This window comes from Cydia fagiglandana, chromosome 1 (assembly GCF_963556715.1).
Source record: "Cydia fagiglandana chromosome 1, ilCydFagi1.1, whole genome shotgun sequence".
Taxonomy (NCBI): Eukaryota; Metazoa; Arthropoda; class Insecta; order Lepidoptera; family Tortricidae; genus Cydia; species Cydia fagiglandana.
In genome coordinates, this window is record NC_085932.1 from 3,520,146 (window position 1) to 3,537,557 (window position 17,412).

The window sequence follows — 17,412 nt, forward strand, 5'->3', positions numbered from 1 at the left end:
TTTGTTTATATAAAAACTATTTCAGGTTAAATTTTTTAGGGATGCACAAATTTACTTCGCTAAATATTTTTGTGTTTACTTTAATACTGCACAAAACAAATGTTGTTTCTGATAGTACAAAAATCGGGTTTCAAATAACCCGTAAAGCGAATTCACGATTTCGTTCCTACATGAACAGTAAAAAAATATGGAATAAGGAAAAAGATACAGTTATGGCAAATTATATAACCGTAAAACCACCGAACTGTAGTCTAGTATAGTAACAGCACCAGTCATGGGACATTTAAGAGGAAATTTGGAGTATTTATGATATTTCCCGTATACATGTAAATGGTCTACCGCTTAGCGTGTTAAAAGATGAAAGTCCTATCCGTCTTTCATGTTTTACGCGTGTTGTATGAAAGATACAGCAATTAGTTTCCACATATTTAACAAATTAAAACTATGCTTTTTTTCTCCAGTCATGGACACCAAAGCTCCAGTAATGGGCCCCCGGTAATGGACGTGGATCCAGTAATGGGCCCCCTATAATGGACATTGCTCTATCAGTATAAAATATTGAAATGGGGAATAAGTTACGACAAAAAAATCAATTCTTGGTATAAGCTTTTTTATTGCTGAATGTATTTTTCTTTCCACAGCCAATTATTATTGTATTAGATCCATCGAGACAATTCTAATATACCCAAACACAATTAGTTAGGGTTTATTGCGATAAAGTTCCCATGGCCACCTCCTGTCTCCATCATCAGATTAGGTCCATGTTATCATAATATTGCATTATCATCCGATTTGCATACTTAATTACGTACTTACACAAAATTTCAACTGAATCGGAAATCGAAAAGTGGCTCAAATTCAGCTACCAAGATTGGACCCACACTAACTAACAGGGCAAGTTAAATAAAAGTTTGGAAAAACGATATTAATTTATCCGAAGTCCGAGAATACCTCCTGATTGACATATTTCGTAACTACATTTTACTTCTGTATTGTTTAAACATGAAATTATGGCATGGCAAGCATCATTCTGTCAATTGTCCCATCATAGGAGGTACGCAGTTTTACAGCTCCTATAATGGGATTGGGCCAAATACCACTATTTTTTTACATCTGTGGAGTCACAACATAGTGTGTTGTATACCTTATCTCATGGTAAATTCAATTAACAAAACACATTCTAGTTTTCATCAAGTATTAATTAATTGAAATTTAATAAATTAACTCACCTCTCTTAGCGAAGTTGTTAAGAATTCTTGTGGTATTTTTTTTCAGTGACACGGCAACTTTTGGGTTGACGCCAATTTTAAGAAATTTGGTTTCTTCTTTGGTTGCTTCTTAAGAGAAGCAACCAAATTTAATGAAACTTCAAACTGAAACAGCTCTAGGACTCTTATTTATGATAATATACAGCCAGTGTTTATAAACTACTTTTAGATACTTATTTTAGAGGAATTATGTTTTTTTGTCCCATTACTGGTTCCACGCCCATTATAGGGTATACTACTTACAATTATTATGGTCCACAAATTTAATACGTGATACGTATAAATACCACGATTCTTTCAGATTTTGGTCTGAGTTTTTCTACCATTTATAAAAAATATTTTGCCATAGAAGTACGAAATTAAAATAATATAAGTAGTTACATTTTAACTAAGAGATTCAAAATTATTTTGGGCCATAGTTTGCTTTTGGATCCGATATAATTTTGGATCGTTATCGGAAACGAAAATAAAATTATTACTTCCATTAATCATTCTGATTATTGCAGTTAATGTGAATGTACCTATAACTAGCGATAAGGCAATAAAGTGTACATTTAGCGGAATATTTCGAGTGCAGAGAATCAATTGAATTCTCGGAATTACGATATGCAATTAGCCTCATAACAACGCTGCGATAATTACAAAGAGAAAAGGGGCACATTCAGTTGACAAAAAATATTATATCGATTTAAGTGGTCTATACAGACCGCAATAAGCCTGCGAACTTGGCATCAGCCATTTTTTACTGATCCTAAGCTCTATTATTTTCTTGGTACCCTAAAATTATTAGTAACAACCTCAGTCAACCCCATCATTAACATATTTACTAACACGTGCGCCGGCTTACCGTGCCTGCCTGCGAACCATTATTACAATGCTTCACAAATAATTCAGACGTCAACGTCTGAAAACACATTGTGATAAGTCATTAGTGCTAGTCGAATGCACTAATCCCCCGACCCCCAAAACGTCATTCGCACTTAACCTTTTGCCTTCAATTTGATGACTTTCACAATGCGTCTCACCTATGTTCATTAGTGCGAGTGAGACGTGCTGAGAGTGATGTGTAAATAGGAACCAAATGTAAAGTTTAGAATGCCGCCCCGGGAGCGGAGCATGTGGCGTTGACATTTTAATTTCACCTGAGCCGGCTGCCAAACGTTTTCATCAAGGAATGTTTGTTCCCGAGTTATGGGCGGGTTTTGACGCTGGTTGAGTGAGTAGCGTTCTTAGGCCGACCTTGTTTTTCACAAGATCAGAGAACGTACTTCACTACACTTCAATAAACTTTATAAAACAAAGTCCCCCGCCGCGTCTGTCTGTTTGTGTGGTTGTATGTCCGCGATAAACTAAAAAACCGGGCAAGTGCGAGTCGGACTCGCGCACGATGGGTTCCGTACCATAATGCAAAAAAAAACAAAAAAAGCAAAAAAAAAAACGGTCACCCATCCAAGTACTGACCACTCCCGACGTTGCTTAACTTTGGTCAAAAATCACGTTTATTGTATGGGAGCCCCATTTAAATCTTTATTTTATTCTGTTTTTAGTATTTGTTGTTATAGCGGCAACAGAAATACATCATCTGTGAAAATTTCAACTGTCTAGCTATCACGGTTCGTGAGATACAGCCTGGTGACAGACGGACGGACGGACGGACAGCGAAGTCTTAGTAATAGGGTCCCGTTTTACCCTTTGGGTACGGAACCCTAAAAACTACTGAAAGGATTTTTATGCGGTTTCCACCTATAAATAGAATAATTCGTGAGTAAAGTTTAGATGTATGAATTGTTGAGGTTTTGTGTAACCCGTGCGAAGCCAGGGCAGGTCGCTAGTAGCTGATAATTCCCTTCCTCTAAAAATGTGAGGATACGCAATAGCGCTGTAAACATTTTCTTAAGATTTCAACCTCAATCTCTCGAGACTATCTCTTCGTTTCGCGTGATAATAAGTAATAAATACGAGTAATAGTAGTAATAAGCGTAGTAAGTAATAGTAATAAGCGTGAGTTATTTTCAAGGTCGTATCAAAATTACATCAATACTGTAACAAATCGTTAAAAATCTGAATCGCGCTCCGAAACTCCGTTTTTCCCTCGCTCGGTGTCCTTTCGGAATGAGTCCCTTACACGCTCGTGCTGAGACCACTGGTACGATTTACATTTTTATTACGTCTTCAACATTGCCATGATCTACACTGTATTTTCTGGGATAGTAAACTCGAGACCCTAGTTTTCTCATGCAAGTTAAAACATGTTTACACTTTATTTGATAATGAAATGAACATTGGACGTATCCAACACTAAAATAAAGCAATAATCAACCTGCCTGAAAAACCGTTTCAACCTGCTGAATTTACACACTTTGACTCGAAAAAACAAAGGAATAAACTTTCAGCCAAGTAAACCGCTCGCAGGACACAATTTTGATCGTATTTTTATTACTGGTTAGAATAAAACATTGGAAAGTTATAAAATGTGTCTCTGACTCTATTTGTCATCTGACTCCCGCGACCTCCGGATTGAAAGTCGGGCGTCATATCTACTCGGCCACCACCGCTTCCGCTGGCTCGTACCAATGAGTTTTTCGGAACTTATGTACGAAATATCATTTGATATTTACCACTAGCTTTTCGGTGAAGGAAAACATCGTGAGGAAACCTGCATACATCTGCGAAGAAATTCAAAGGTGTATGTGAAGTCCCCAATCCGCATTGGGCTAGCGTATGGGGACTCCACCCTCTCAGACCCAAACCCTCTCGTTCCTGAGAGGAGGCCTGTGCCCAGCAGTGGGACGTATACTTATAGGCTAAATTATTTGTATGTCTTTTCCTCATTTCGGGACCATGGGGTCCCGGACCTTTGGGAGGCCTACGTGGGGCCGAAGCCAACAATTATTATTATTAAATGGCAAAAGCAAGCAAGGTAAATTTTAAACTCAGAAACGATTTCTTTTTAGGGTTCCGTACCCAAAGGATAAAACGGGACCCTATTACTAAGACTTCGCTGTCCGTCCGTCCGTCCGTCTGTCTGTCACCAGGCTGTATCTCACGAACCGTGATAGCTAGACAGTTGAAATTTTCACAGATGATATATTTCTGTTGCCGCTGTAACAACAAATACTAAAAACAGAATAAAATAAAGATTTGGTGGGAATGGGGCTCCCATACAACAAACGTGATTTTTGACCAAAGTTAAGCAACGTCGGGAGTGGTCAGTACTTGGATGGGTGACCGTTTTTATTTGCTTTTTTTTGTTTTTTTTTGCATTATGGTACGGAACCGTTCGTGCGCGAGTCCGACTCGCACTTGCCCGGTTTTACTCATTACACAAAATAAGCCTTGTGTTCCCACCCCAGATTGCCCGCCGTAGGCAACCAGTCACCACCTTTATACCAAAATATCCTTACTCATTTAAAATATTTTCTATAGTCATTACTCCATCTTCCCACAATGTACCTAAGTACATATCTACATGTACGTATGTATAAAGGACTATTAACCCAGCCAAATTAAGGGTTTTACCTCAAAATTAGAGATAATAAGCTGGAAACTCGTATACACCTTCATTATATCCTTCTAAATGTTGCCTTAAAGTTCAAATAAAATCTCGTGTGAGCGTCGGAAGTTATTCAAGTTTCTGAGGCTGACCCCTTTTCGCCTGGGTTAAATTGAACATAATCGAAATAACTAAAAACAGATCTATTTGTTACGGCAAATGAATACAAAGTAACTGCATCTTTTATTTATTTTAGTACGTTCGTAATAAAATAAAAACTCCACTAACATATAAATTGGCAACGCGATAAAAGTGGCAAAGCGGTTTTACGATATGTCATCGAATTCCGCTGTCGTAAAGTCTTAAGCGCCGAGTTTTATTGTATCCACTGCTTATTATTCGGCTTTATGGCTTACCGTAACTCACTTCCTGGAATTCGGTGTCATACAACTTTCTTGCAAATGTTTGTACTAGTTTACCTATATTTTACGCAGCTAAATAGATAAACTGTGGAATTAACTGTCATCTGCGGTATTTCCGATACATATACAATATACATGTATCTATGTATCAGATATTTAGTGTCAATCATAATGGACAGTTTTTAGAAGTCAGAAATGTATTGCGAGTATCTTCTATTTATATTCCGGCGCTGATGAAGCGCTAAAACTAAGAGCTTATGCATAACTTCTAAAAAGCTAATCTGCCTAACTCATTAGTGGGAGTTCTAGTTATCAAGGTAACAATGAATATGCATCGTTACTCCAAAGTTGGAAGTGAAGCGAAGTAAGTTTTAATAAGGGTCTCTCTGGGTCATTACAGACCTGCTACTGCTATCGCTTGCCGAGGGTTCCGGCACCGGCGTAGGTACATAGGATAATACAGATTTCGAACTAAAATGATACTATTTTATGATTTTTTTAAATATGCCACTGACTTGTAAAATAATACTAAGTAATATGACTGTACCTATCTTTCAGCCTATGGTTTGGTAAAAAATAAATCATAAAAACTATTTTGAAGGTAATAATTATGCTAAGGTTTAGTTAAATCGTTGTAGTATTTTTATATTTTTAATGACTATTTGTGAAATACGTGTAAGTACCTTTAAGAAAAATATTCCTATTAAGAATTATTTGTACATATATTTTTTGAGAAATATGTATTTCAACAACAACATATGTTGTTTCCCTATTCTTCTTAGTAACAAGTAGCAATAAAGGGGCCCACTGATTAACAGTCCGTCGGACGGTATCGGCCTGTCAGTTGTTCGGAACTGTCAAAATTTTGTTCTAACTTACAGCAGGCCGATACCGTCCGGCGGACTGTTAATCAGTGGGCCCCTTTAAAAGTAGATAATATATGTATAATAATTCCTAATAAGGGTTGTAGGGGAAGACCGGGTAATGGGAGTCAGCGGGTAATGGTGGTCACCCACACATCTCCAAAACTACAAACACTAGAAATACGTTTACGGGCGTTCCCGCCCCCCTCTGGCCCCGCGCTAGCGCTGCGACAGCGTCGCGCCAGTATGGCGACGGCATCGGGATTAAGAGGTGTGTTTTGTTTTTGCGGCTCGCCGATGTAAATTTTTACGTACGCAAAATAGACGGTAAGTACTATAATTATTGATGTACTTATATGTGACTTTTTTATGTCTTTACTTGTGCATTAAGTGTACCGATTTCATAGTTAAATCTCGCGTGCTGTTAACACGTATTATGTGTTTATTTTTTTTTCTTCATAAAATACTTGTGGGTAATGAGGATCAGGTGACCCCCATTGCCCGCAATGTAAAAGGTATAATATAATTTGTTATTTTGGTTTCAGATGCCGAAAGTACGAGTCAGAACTACCACAAAAGCTTCCTGGTCTTCTGACACATTGGAAAAAGCAGTGAAACTTATAGAAGAAGATGGATTTTTGTATGATCCTCATTACCCGCAAGGTGACCACAATAGCCCATACCTCTGTGCAATGGGAGTCAAAACAGTTAATTTTTGTAACTTTCATATTTGCCAAAGATGATTAGTAATGTGACGATTATTGATCTCAAATAATAGTCAATTAAGTAGATTTTGTTATGAGGCGGTTGCAATAAAGATTTCGTTTCATTTTATTTTTTTATTTTAATTCTTGCTTAAGTGATCCCCATTACCCCTTTCTACCCTAAGGAATTTCGAGCCGAAGTAGTGAAGGGTTATGAGCAACTCCGGCGCGAAGTTGAGGAAGCAAGTGAACCTCCCATGTGATTACTCGATCTTCGGAAGCCAAATGCAGAGTTTCTTGAGGCCCGGATTTAGAGACTTAGGGCCCCTAGGCACTTTGTATGGCACTTATAAGTTAGGGGCCTTATTCCCGCCTCAAAACCATTGCTAGGTTGCCTCGGCCCCTAGGCCCGGGCCTTGTGGGCCTAAGCAGGCGTGGTTCACTCCGCGATTTCGTCGCTTTGCTACAGGTAGCTAAAAGTGCGTCCGTTCCACTTCCACCCCAATTTTGGGGAAAGCCTTAAGCCGCGCGTGGCGCTGTCGCCACCTAGCGGCCATATCTGTGCTGATCGTAACAGACGCGTTTTGGTGAGTCTTCTGTATCTTGTACTATTATTTATTCTGTAGCATAGGGGGAAAACCAGCCCTAGGTTCCACTGGTTTTACTTGAGATTACCACTCGCCCGTGCGACGGGAACACCCATCCTTGCAGCAGTAATCGCCGACGACGGCGCGAGCACTTAACGACACTTCGGGATCCTCACTATCGAGCCCTTTATAACATAACTCCTCTCGTTTATTTAATAAATCATCTCTCGTTTCACCTATTGACGTTTTTAGAAACTCTCAAAGTTTTAAGCGAAGTCGTTTCAACGTTAAAACAACGTTGCGTATCTAAAGAGTTTTATTTTGCTGAATATTGTTTGAACTGAACCTTTAGAAAAACAGCAACATCTGCAAGATATTGTTTGCGTTTGTTAGTTCTCAGAAACTAACTAGAGTTAGTGAAGTTTTTTAAAAGTGCTGAGCGTAGAAATTACCTCAAAAGCCTCTCAGTGTGAGGTAATTGACGTCGTTTATAAGTTAGTACGGCGAATGTGATGTTTGGAGTAGTTGAAGCATAGTTTCACGTTTGCGGCCGAGGGGCGACCTCACTTACCTCAACGATAGTAGGTACAAAGTTGTGCAGTTGATTGACTTCTATAATAATGTTAGTAAAAGTTATGCCATGTGGTTGAGCTTTAAACCACTGATTTCAATACTTGTGACAAGACAAGGCTACTTAAAGACCATAAGGGTAACATTCCATTTCCAACGACAGCTGCACTACTGTCAATTTTACTATGGAAATTGGCAATGTCAGCGACGCGTTCAGTACCGGTAGTGCAGCTGCGGTTAGAAATGGAATGTTACCATAAGGCTCGCATTAATTTATACATTTTTGGCCAAAGAACGCCTCCAAGCGAAAGGTCGGTACTTAATTTTTTAAATACTAAGTGTGTGTAACTAAGATGAGGGTGTCTTGTCACATATTGGCAAGGTGCAAAGTTAGTGGAGCGAGAAGTGGTGTCACTAACATAGGTACGTAATACCACTCATTACTGCTAGCGGCGCTCGTTTGAATTAATTTTACTCCATAAGATTTATCGTAGAAAAGTCCACTGAAGGTCGTGCCATCAGTCGTGCATCACATATTGCGAAGAGAATAATCACATTTTGTTCCCCTCAAATTTTGAAAACGAATTTCCAATCTTGTCATAAGTTAACCTGTGTAAGTGCATTTATTAATATTATAAATTACTAAAAGACATAAACAGGAATATAAAAACTAAAACTAACTACAATTAAAATAATTAAAACTAAAAATTGTAAATACCTATCAAAATTTGGTGCCCTATTAAACAAATTTATATGTCCAATTGTGTCCGTTTGACTCAAAAAACTGCACATGCCGATTTTACTTGTAGTTTGCGTACGGCCGCATAATTATTGCACTTTCACGCATACAGCTAATGAGTGTGTACAGTTGTAAACACAGAGCACTCTATTGTCCGCGCGTGTAAGCAAGGGGCTCGTCACATCAAACTGACGGGGAAATCTCTCGGATTAGTATCATTAGCGCTCCAGACCTATTACGCATTGTTTGATTGTGTGGCTCTACACGTAAGTATGCCGGTTGGGATATGCCACAGAGTAGTTTAGTTACGATAGGTTCACTGCCTTTTTTTTAACCATAACACAGTGTAAAAAGTGACAGTAGACTGACACCTCTATGCGTAAATGCCGACACCGCACAAGAACACAGTAGGGTTGTCACAAACTTTTACACACAAACACAAACATACCAAAAATTTCAAACAAGACACGCTAGCCCTGTAAGTAGTACCGAGCTACTATCAATGACGATGTATGCAGCTGGCTATAACTATACTTTCTATATTTTTCTGACATGAGATAGACTGGGATTATTCCTGTTAAAAGCGTTTAATGAACGAATGGGTATTACGAGTATAACAAGCTTTATGACGTGTCCGGCATCTATTAACGAGGTCGGAGTTGGCGGCACGTGAGAGGTTGCTAGTTAGTAGGCTATTTGAGTTTAACAACATAAAGTTTTTACATTTCTTATCGCCATATCGCATATTAGATTTACGAGAAAAAAAAAATTAGGGCAACTATATACTTACTTTAAAGCATATTTTACGGCGTAAATAACGAAAATTTTTCATGAATCTTTTGCATTCATTCTGACGCAGCCGTGTGTGTTTGTGACGTTACAGGGACTTTTTTTATGGGACAGTGCGTGTATGGGGCACTGTACAACGCGATAGTCCGACGGTTAGCAAATCTCTATCCATCAAGGTCTGCCACCCGGAAGCATGTGGTCCACGAGTAGAAGAACGAAGTAAAGAACAGGGGTTTTTATTGTACCCCTGTTCTTTGCATTTGAATGTAGGTATACCTTGCGGGTAGAGTACTTCAATACGTAAACTAACTGAGAATATTCCATAATTTTCCCCGCACACTTCTACGAGCGAACTCAAGATTAACAATTGCCTGCCGGGAACGAGAAAATTAACTTTTAAATGTAAATTTTACGACGAAGTCATAACGTGAAAGATGCCGCGGTTAGCTCTGATTTATAGCAGTTACAACTGAAAGTGTTAAAGGAGTTGCAATCTGAAAAAAAGTTTTAATAGGTACCACTTTAAAGAAATATAAATCATGCCGCTAAGCGGGCTAACTTTCGAGAAGTTGTACGACATTTAGAATCATCTACTTAAGGGTTTATTTAATGGCAACGCTTTATTTCGCTAATTGCAAAGGTATTCATTTGCTCGTGAATGCTGGGTGATATTCTATTTGTTAGCTTTATTAACAAGGAGGGGGGAAAGAATTAAGTGCTAGAGTATTATGATAATTGTCATCGCTTTGCCTCTGAGGTGTTTAACGTTTATCTTTTTGTTTACCAAGTCTTTTAGAATAAAATGTCATTAATATGAAAAGCGGTTTGGATTAAGCTTTATGCGGAGGCTCATAGTTTCTTTACCTATTCTAAATTTGTTTTTTGAAGTCAGGTTTCAAAGAAAACTGTATGTTATAAACTTACGGATATTTTAGTGATAATGGTATCCTGTTATCTCTCATCAGAATAGGGCTCTCAGAAAGGATTTCCATTCTTTACGGTCCAGTGCGGCCTCCTCAAGCTCCGTCCAGCCAAGGCCTGCTGATGCAGCCCTTTTCCATTGTGCGCCTCCAGGTGGTACGTGAGTGACCCCTTTTTCCGTGAAATTTCAAAGTCAGTCCTTGCTTGGATATGTGTTTTTTGGCCTTCGTAAAACATGGCTTATCCAGCGCCATTTTCGCTTAAGTTTCTCCTTAGTTAAAGGGTTTTGGCCGGTCAATTCCCATGATCTAGTGTTCGAGATGGTCCGTGGCCAGTAGACCCCTACGATTGCCGCAAACACTTGTTTACTAACACCTGGAGTCTACTGGTTATGTCTTGTAGACGTTTGACAGACTATATTTCGCAACAAAAAGAAAACCCTTAGTTTGGCGCGGCGAGTGATAACTGTGGAAGTCCGTTACTGGTTTCAACTGCGCAATTGCGCATAGACCTTAGTAACCTCATAAATTTTCAGCGAACCAAAAATAGGCATTTAAGGGTTTTTGATAAATAACACAGTATTAAAATTTGGCAAAACAAATCTTCGCTTGGCCCAATTTGACAATTTGCCAAGTAGCATATTTAGCAGATGTTTCGCCGGGACAGGAAAAATTGTGTGTGAGCGGACTGCATAAACATGCAGCGCCTGGGTCGTTAACCGAGAAATCCGGTTACAAAAGAGTCCGTTGGTTTCCTGGATTAGTTCATATAGACACCTCATTTTTTCAAATTATTAGATCACTCGGAAGTTACTATTTCAGTCAGTTGAGTTCTCTATTAGTTTTAATCTGCGTAGACCCTTGATCGTTTACCTTGTTCGTATGGGAGTATATAGTAGAATTCCTTGTCTTCCTTGATAGGTATGTACTAAGTTGATGGCTTTAAATTATATAGATAAGGTGCAGGGGGGCAATTTCGTTAGCGCGATACTTTGAACAGCAGAATCGAAATAGGTATATTCCATGTTTTACATTACATATTAACTAGAGTGCCATATATGTCCAGATAGCGAAAAAGATGTGTTGTGTTGTGTGTGAATCTAGTTAATTGAAATTACCCCGCAGTCGAAGTGGCCCCCTCCACCTTACTACATTTCGGTTGCCCAGAAAACAATCATCGTGGGGCGACATTTGCTGATAAGATAAATTATTTATTTAGATACAATATATATGATTGGCATTCTTGTTGTCATCTCATTCCTCTTTGTATGCATTTTGGAAGTTGTACAATAAATCTTTACATTATGGATTCGTATCGAAAGCGTCAACCAAATTACGTATTTGATAAATAAAGGAAAAAAAATCTCAGTGCTTGAGAGTCACTGTCTCCATGTTTCTATAATAAATAAAATTACTCAGCCTCATAAATTACCTAAGTGATGTTATGTGCGTGACCTCAACTCTTGTTCCGATACCAATTACCTACTGTATTACCTACTTAATTTTTTTTTCTTCTAGGTAAGTGATCTGCGCCTGGAGTATTTGGAAGGACTGCAAACGAATTGTAAATGCGGCTCTTGCGTGGCGCGAGTTTGCTCAGTCGGCGGCAAACTAACGCGGTGCCGCGGCGCCCTGCATGCTGATGGCGCTTGGGCGCCCACCGGCCAACGCTCAACGACCTACAAAACGTAAACTAGGCTACTTACAAGAAGGACTGCAAACAAATTGTTAGTTTGCCCAGTCGGCGGCAATCTAACGCAGTTCGGCGGCGTTCTGCACTGATGGCGTTTGGGCGCCCACCGGCCAACGCTCAACGACTTACGATACGTAAACTAGACTACAAGAAGGATTGCAAATGAATTGTGTATGTCCTACGTCAACTGTCCAATGCTCAAGCTCTTATAATATAAGAAAGTCGTAAGTCTTACATAATTATTATGTACAAGATGTGTTTCTTGCATACGACACACTAATGGTTTACGCGTTGCCGCGGCGCCCGTTAATGGGACCTGGGCCCCCAATGACCAACGGTCAAAGATTTATGATCGAGGTATGGTACTACACAGGTTGCAAAAAATTCGTGAGATTCAGACACAACTGGGTATAAAATACTGTTTTAACAGCAGGTATGCAATTCAATATCGTCGTCTACTAGCCGGAACTAAAACGAAAATTGAAAACCATTTTTGCTTCCTTTATGTACCTAAGGCAATACTTGTTGATTTTTGAAACGAAGAGTTTAAATGCCTTTACTATTAAAAGGAGCTATACTTTATAAAAAACTTACTTCGTTGGAAAAAGTTCGGTCGTCTAAAACCCGAAATGTACGTATTCTGACGGAATTGGAAAACCATGTCCATATTGGTTTGTCTTTGCAGTTGCCCGGCAAAAGCGTAGTCGTACGCTGCGCTCCCTCAGCGTGGCTTTTAGTGGAAACAAACATTTATATTAGCTCTCTAAAGTCATAACTAGAATAACTACCTGCTATATTCACTTTTACGTCAGTCAGTTTTGACTTGACGTGACAATATATAAGTGGCGGATAGCGATAACCGTATCAAGGCAATGTACTTATTAAAGAAATTGACAGTGGAACCGCCTGCGACACCGCTGCACTCGCTACAGCAGTAACGCTGAAACTGTAAGGGTAACATTCCATTTCTGACCGCAGCTGCATTACTAGTACGAACGCGTCGGTGTTATTTTCAATTTCCATAGTAAAATGAATGGTTAGTGCCGCTGTCGTTGGAAATGGACTGTCACCTTAATGCTGCTGCATTCGTCACCTGAATGTCATCTTTGAGTAACTTGCCAGTCTTGCCACTGTTAGCTTGCCTAGCTAACTTGCACTTTAACTTTTCGACTCAAATACCTAATACACTGCAACCTAATATACTGGAAGAGATCCGTCAAAGGGATAAGTTCGCCTTTGTACTTCTTGCTAATTGTATGTTATTTTAATATGTCTTTTTGTACAATAAAGAGTTTACTACTACTACTACTACTAAAACTCGTACAATACATGAAACTACGCTGAACAGTACACATTGTGCACTAGATTTTAAGCTTTAGCTTAATACAGCACTTAATTAGAAAGTTCGCAGGTCACAGAACACGGCAAGCGTGTCTGGAGAAGTAAATTACATTGTACCTCGCTTTAGACTGCACCACAAAAATCTGATGAGATAACAATTGCACTTTTGAGGTCAATTAATATGGTCTTAACGGCCAGTTTACAGGAAAATCGGCCACTTCGAAAGTAAGTAATTAAAATGATCCTCAAAATTAACCGACCGAAGAAAAAATAACCAACACCACTGTATTAAAAATATTTGCAGGCGATTTTTTTAGTTTGATTACATATTATATATGTATAAGTCCTCCTCATCGATTTCGATGACGGCGACCTCAACAATTACGGATTACGCCTGTTATGGGCCCGAATGTGGCTGGCCAGGCCGAACTTGGTCTTAAAGACTTCTGCAGGTGTTACAATAGAGTTGGCCAGACGCGTTGTATGTATACGCGTAAGAGGGCTTCGGTCTCTCTTTACGTTGTTGTCATAAGTATATTAAGGTATGATTAAATATATTAAATAAAAAAAAATTAAAATAATTTATAAAAAGTTACTTATTCCATAACTCGATAATCTCATTAAATTCACGCTCGCAAACATCAGTTTAGTCTACTCAATTATGAATACCACTTCAGAAAGAGGACTCCATTCAACTACTTATATAGTTTACCGCTTTATACAATAACAGTTTCTTTTCGCTACCCGCACCAACCGCACAAATTGCTATGTACGCAACAGTAACAGCCATTACAAAACTAATTTAATTTTAAACCTTATTCACCTCAAACAATAAATTTAAAATGTTAACGAATTAGAGCAGATTTCTACTCTGTTTTTCGAGGCTAATTCGAATTTACTTTCCGATATCTAAATTAAATTTTGTTAGTATTCACGCGCGTGACTTAAATGGTGAAATAATTTATATTATTAATTACATCATTTTGATACCGGAATATATGTAAGTTGAAATTAGCCTCCTTTTGACGTTTCTTCCTCATCTCAATTATGATGCGGCTGCTGTCACCATAAAGCTTACCGCCGCTCGGAGACTAATTATGTATAAAGGACTCAATTCAGCTCGGTCACGGCCTCATAAACCTTAACTTTAGAATGTGCCTATCTTTTGTCATAATATCACTTAACATCGGTTAAGAATTAAGATAGGTTAAGATGGCTTCTCGGGAAAATTTCTTTCTTCTATATTCTACCTATAATAAATTGTTTTTCTAAAACACTTCGTATGTCTTTTAACAACCAAAAGTTTTGAAGTGTTCCTGCAAAGATTAATAATAACACTCGCATTGCTGAGTAGGGCTGCCGTTTGACTCACTCACTTTCTAATATCATTTACAATTTCAGACCTTTCAAACATACAAAACAGAATTTTCCTTAATACAGTAAAAAAAGGGCTTTTTTGCAGGTTTCAATTATGACACGTCGAGCGTCGCGTCGGCGTCGCCATCATAACCTAACCTCCATTCAACTCGCTCGCGGCCCTAATAACGCTGTTTGACTCGGCTTACATTTAGGCGAGATTGCAGATAGTGGCAAAAGCGAGTGCGTCTTTTGCTTAATTTATTTGGAAAATAAAGAAATAATGGGAAATAAAGGGAAACCTAGTAACTATAATCTTTTGAATCTTTTCGCACGAACCTTCGACACAATACGTAATAAAAGTAACGAAGTTCTTACAAATAGGGAGACAATGGGTGGAAACTCAAGTCACTCTCAGTCCTAATAACTACTAGGTACTTAGAATTTCATAACTTTCAAATGTACCATTTTATAATATTATTATTTTTATTATTTTATTTAATTTTAACGGTCCGACAGATAATTTCATAATCATTTAGATTTCCAAGTTTGGTTAGGATTGGTAAGTTTTGGAGGAGGAAACAGTCGAGTATAAAACCTCGATTTTTGAGATTTTTCGGCGGGACTTTTCGCCTTGTCCTTATCGCACTAGTTTTAGGAGCCGCTTCCGTTAGCGAGACGGGTATTTACCTAAAATATTTAAAACTCAGCTCCTGTTTCGTCTTAAAATTCGTCTAAATTATACAAAGCCCATTTTGCAGGTTTCAATTACGACATGAGCGCGTCAGCCGCTATAATAACTAACCACCTCTTTGAGAGTTATTCAGGTCTCCATTCAACTCGCTCGCGACACTAATAACACAAACAGTTTCATTTCGCTTATATTTATTCAGGCTAGTTACAGAAAGTTGCGACGGAAAAACATGTGCGACTTTTGAAGTCTTCAATTTAATCGAAGAAAATGGATACTACATTTGTAAGAAGAAGCGGTCCCGTGACGACGTCACCTTCCCTCTTAACGGTGTTAAAATACAAACTTGTAGGCCAATATTGTCATCAAAGTTCTCACATAACTTTACCTAGTTGTTATTCCAGTGTGTCAGATCAAAATCCGTTCAGTCGTTTTTGCGTGTTCTCACAAACATCCCCTAGTAATATCTGATTTTCAATGTCAAAGAAACCCGATCCAGTTGCCATTATTATTTACAATATAATTAGATACATTAATCGCAAGCAAACATTAAAAACCTAAAGTTGACATTATAAGATATACAATAATATACAATAAATAAAGAACAGCTTCCTGAACAACTGGCCGGACGAAACACCAAATCGGGAGTCGTGGAAATTAAGGGGAGAGGCCTTTGCCCAGCAGTGGGACACTCAAATAATTAGGCTAGAAAATAAAATAAAAAAGAACAACTAATCAAATAGGTAGATGGATGTAATAGAACCTTGTCTCGCTTACAATAATATGATATGAAATCCCTCAAGAATTTCAACAAACAACCCAATAAGTACACTAGATCAATTTCAGACAAACCAATTACTGATATACAGTAACGTGAATAAATTACTTAGTAATTTCTAAAAATAGATTATAGACAGCCACGATTTGTCGTGGGCGACGGCACTTTCACCAGAACCTCAAGCAAACAAACCAAGTAGGTAGTCTGTCAAAAATTAATAGCAAAGTCCGAATGATGGACCATTACGAAAATCGTTGTATCTTTGTTGTGATGTTGTGTGTGTAGTGTTGTGTTGTAATTGTTGTTATTATTGAGTTTCATATTTTCAGGATTCGCTTGAAAATAATGGCCAAAATACTAAATTGAAATAATTATAAACAATTGTATATTTTTCTTTGAGTTTTCAAGTTTTATGGAAATTTCTGCTAGGAAGTAGTTATTATTTAAGCAAAGTTTACAGTTAATTTTGAACTAATGTAAAGTACCTAAAGAATAATAAACAAAGTTCCAATATAATTGATCTGAAATTATTTATGGTTTTCCCTTAATTTTCATTTTCTCATTCAGTGCTATTTTTGCACACAGCTGTACAGTCGCCATCAGATATATCAGAGCGCTCAGCCGCTCAAAAATATTTGAACACGCGCTCTAATGCCTCGAAAATAGAGGCGTGTTCAGATATTTGTGAGCACCTTGGCCGCTCCGATATATCTTATGGCGACTGTACATAACTCAGACAGTACAAAAAGCAGCACATAAATACTGCGAGTACAGTATACTCCCAAGGCACTAGTAAAGCAAAAAGGTAAAAAAGTTAAAACTGTAACACACGTTCAGTCACAACGAGCTGACCGCGTCTGGAGAGTAATGACTCGAGCTCATTTAACTCACACACCGACCAAATATCAGCATCTTCTTACTTAGCTTTGGTATTTACGGCGTTAGGCGGGTATTTCGGCGAAAAAAATAGCTTTATTAAATTTTTAACATACTTTTTTTTTATTAATAGGTTGTTAATTCATATCCACTTACAGCATACTTACCTACTTCCACTTTGACTAAAGTAGGTCAGTATATTAATCTCATCATGAATCCCATAACGTCGGATGTGGACATCTGACGAATTATATTTTAACAGTAATTAATAGCGCAATATTTAATACTGCGATAAAAAAATCCTTGATATATTATTAAGTGA

At 38.1% G+C, this 17,412-nt stretch overlaps 1 long non-coding RNA gene across 1 annotated transcript; it reads left to right on the forward strand.

Annotated features, from left to right (window-relative positions):
* The first annotated feature begins 6,295 nt into the window (after window positions 1-6,295).
* On the forward strand, window positions 6,296-6,880 carry LOC134670287 (uncharacterized). Its single transcript, XR_010099039.1, has 2 exons — window positions 6,296-6,373; window positions 6,592-6,880. It is a non-coding gene; the product is annotated as an uncharacterized LOC134670287 (long non-coding RNA).
* Window positions 6,881-17,412: the final 10,532 nt, after the last annotated feature.